Below are 3987 nucleotides of genomic sequence, written 5' to 3'. Positions count from 1 at the left end.
TGACGCTCTGACAGTGCAGCACTCCCTCAGGACTGAACCTTTGACAGTGCAGCATTCCCTCAGTACTGACCCTCTGACAGTGGAGCACTCCCTCAGTATTGACCCTCTGACAGTGCAAACACCCTCAGTACTGACCCTCTGACAGTGCGGCACTCCCTCAGTACTGACCCTCTGACAGTGCAGCACTCCCTCAGTACTGACCCTCTGACAGTGCGGCACTCCCTCAGTACTGACCCTCTGACAGTGCGGCACTCCCTCAGTACTGACCCTCTGACAGTGCGGCACTCCTTCAGTACTGACCCTCTGACAGTGCAGCACTCCCTCAGTACTGACCCTCTGCCAGTGCGGCACTCCCTCAGTACTGACCCTCTGACAATGAAGCACTCCCTCAGTACTGACCCTCTGACAGTGCAGCACTCCCTCAGTACTGACCCTCTGACAGTGCGGCACTCCCTCAGTACTGACCCTCTGACAGTGCAGCCCTCCCTCAGTACTGACCCTCTGACAGTGCAGCACTCCCTCAGTACTGACCCTCTGCCAGTGCGGCACTCCCTCAGTACTGACCCTCTGACAGTGAAGCACTCCCTCAGTACTGACCCTCTAACAGTGTGGCACTCCCTCAGTACTGACCCTCTGACAGTGCAGCCCTCCCTCAGCACTGACCCTCTGACAGTGCAGCAGTCCCTCAGTACTGACCCTCTGATAGTGCAGCATTCCCTCAGTACTGATCCTCGGACAGTGTGGCACTCCCTACACACTCACCCTCTGACAGTGCAGCACTCCCTCTGTACTGACCCTCTGACAGTGCAGCACTCCCTCAGGACTGAACCTTTGACAGTGCAGCATTACCTCAGTACTGACCCTCTGACAGTGCAGCACTCCCTCTGTACTGACCCTCTGACAGTGCAGCACTCCCTCAGGACTGAACCTTTGACAGTGCAGCACTCCCTCAGTATTGACCCTCTGACAGTGCAGCACTCCCTCAGTACTGACGCTCTGACAGTGCAGCACTCCCTCAGGACTGAACCTTTGACAGTGCAGCATTCCCTCAGTACTGACCCTCTGGCACTGGAGCACTCCCTCAGTATTGACCCTCTGACAGTGCAAACACCCTCAGTACTGACCCTCTGAGAGTGCGGCACTCTCTCAGTACTGACCCTCTGGCAGTGCAGCATTCCCTCAGTATTGACCCTCTGACAGTGCAGTATTCCATCAGTACTGACCCTCTGACAGTGCAGCACTCCATCAGTACTGAGCCTCTGACAGTGCAACACTCCCTCAGTACTGACCCTCTGACAGTGCAGCCTTCCCTCAGTACCAACCCTCTGACAGTGCAGCACTCCGTCAGCACTGACCCTCTGGCAGTGCAGCACTCCCTCCATACTGACACTCTGACTGTGCAGCACTCCATCAGTACTGATCCTCTGACAGTGCAGCACTCCCTCAGTACTGACCCTCTGACAGTGCAGCTCTCCCTCAGTACTGAACCTCTGACAGTGTGGCACTCCCTCAGTACTGACCGTCTGACAGTGCAGCACACCCTCCATACTGACCCTCTGATAGTGCAGCACTCCCTCACTACTGACGCTCTGACAGTGCAGCACTCCCTCAGGACTGAACCTTTGACAGTGCAGCATTCCCTCAGTTCTGACCCTCTGACAGTGGAGCACTCCCTCAGTATTGACCCTCTGACAGTGCAGCACTCCCTCAGTACTGACCATCTGACAGTGCAGCACTCCCTCAGCACTGACCCTCTGACAGTGCAGCACTCCCTCAGGACTGAACCTTTGACAGTGCAGCACTCCCTCAGTATTGACCCACTGACAGTGCAGCACTCCCTCAGTACTGACGCTCTGACAGTGCAGCACTCCCTCAGGACTGAACCTTTGACAGTGCAGCATTCCCTCAGTACTGACCCTCTGACAGTGGAGCACTCCCTCAGTATTGACCCTCTGACAGTGCAAACACACTCAGTACTGACCCTCTGACAGTGCGGCACTCCCTCAGTACTGACCCTCTGACAGTGCAGCACTCCCTCAGTACTGACCCTCTGACAGTGCGGCACTCCCTCAGTACTGACCCTCTGACAGTGCGGCACTCCCTCAGTACTGACCCTCTGACAGTGCGGCACTCCTTCAGTACTGACCCTCTGACAGTGCAGCACTCCCTCAGTACTGACCCTCTGCCAGTGCGGCACTCCCTCAGTACTGACCTTCTGACAATGAAGCACTCCCTCAGTACTGACCCTCTGACAGTGCAGCACTCCCTCAGTACTGACCCTCTGACAGTGCGGCACTCCCTCAGTACTGACCCTCTGACAGTGCAGCCCTCCCTCAGTACTGACCCTCTGACAGTGCAGCACTCCCTCAGTACTGACCCTCTGCCAGTGCGGCACTCCCTCAGTACTGACCCTCTGACAGTGAAGCACTCCCTCAGTACTGACCCTCTGACAGTGCAGCCCTCCCTCAGCACTGACCCTCTGACAGTGCAGCAGTCCCTCAGTACTGACCCTCTGATAGTGCAGCATTCCCTCAGTACTGATCCTCGGACAGTGTGGCACTCCCTACACACTCACCCTCTGACAGTGCAGCACTCCCTCTGTACTGACCCTCTGACAGTGCAGCACTCCCTCAGGACTGAACCTTTGACAGTGCAGCATTCCCTCAGTACTGACCCTCTGACAGCGCAGCACTCCCTCTGTACTGACCCTCTGACAGTGCAGCACTCCCTCAGGACTGAACCTTTGACAGTGCAGCACTCCCTCAGTATTGACCCTCTGACAGTGCAGCACTCCCTCAGTACTGACGCTCTGACAGTGCAGCACTCCCTCAGGACTGAACCTTTGACAGTGCAGCATTCCCTCAGTACTGACCCTCTGGAACTGGAGCACTCCCTCAGTATTGACCCTCTGACAGTGCAAACACCCTCAGTACTGACCCTCTGAGAGTGCGGCACTCTCTCAGTACTGACCCTCTGGCAGTGCAGCATTCCCTCAGTATTGACCCTCTGACAGTGCAGTATTCTATCAGTACTGACCCTCTGACAGTGCAGCACTCCATCAGTACTGAGCCTCTGACAGTGCAACACTCCCTCAGTACTGACCCTCTGACAGTGCAGCCTTCCCTCAGTACCAACCCTCTGACAGTGCAGCACTCCGTCAGCACTGACCCTCTGGCAGTGCAGCACTCCCTCCATACTGACACTCTGACTGTGCAGCACTCCATCAGTACTGATCCTCTGACAGTGCAGCACTCCCTCAGTACTGACCCTCTGACAGTGCAGCACTTCCTCAGTACTGACCCTCTGACAGTGCAGCTCTCCCTCAGTACTGAACCTCTGACAGTGTGGCACTCCCTCTGTACTGACCGTCTGACAGTGCAGCACACCCTCCATACTGACCCTCTGATAGTGCAGCACTCCCTCCATACTGACACTCTGACTGTGCAGCACTCCATCAGTACTGATCCTCTGACAGTGCAGCACTCCCTCAGTACTGACCCTCTGACAGTGCAGCACTTCCTCAGTACTGACCCTCTGACAGTGCAGCTCTCCCTCAGTACTGAACCTCTGACAGTGTGGCACTCCCTCAGTACTGACCGTCTGACAGTGCAGCACACCCTCCATACTGACCCTCTGATAGTGCAGCACTCCCTCACTACTGACGCTCTGACAGTGCAGCACTCCCTCAGGACTGAACCTTTGACAGTGCAGCATTCCCTCAGTTCTGACCCTCTGACAGTGGAGCACTCCCTCAGTATTGACCCTCTGACAGTGCAGCACTCCCTCAGTACTGACCGTCTGAGAGTGCAGCACTCTCTCAGTACTGACCCTCCGACAGTGCAGCACTCCCTCAGTACTGACCCTCTGACAGTGCAGCACTCCCTCAGGACTGAACCTTTGACAGTGCAGCATTCCCTCAGTACTGACCCTCTGACAGTGGAGCACTCCCTCAGTATTGACCCTCTGACAGTGCAAACACCCTCAGTA

This window comes from Scyliorhinus canicula, chromosome 10, assembly GCF_902713615.1.
Source record: "Scyliorhinus canicula chromosome 10, sScyCan1.1, whole genome shotgun sequence".
NCBI lineage: Eukaryota > Metazoa > Chordata > Chondrichthyes > Carcharhiniformes > Scyliorhinidae > Scyliorhinus > Scyliorhinus canicula.
The sequence above is the reverse complement of the archived record's forward strand: the minus strand, read 5'-3'. Positions refer to the sequence as shown.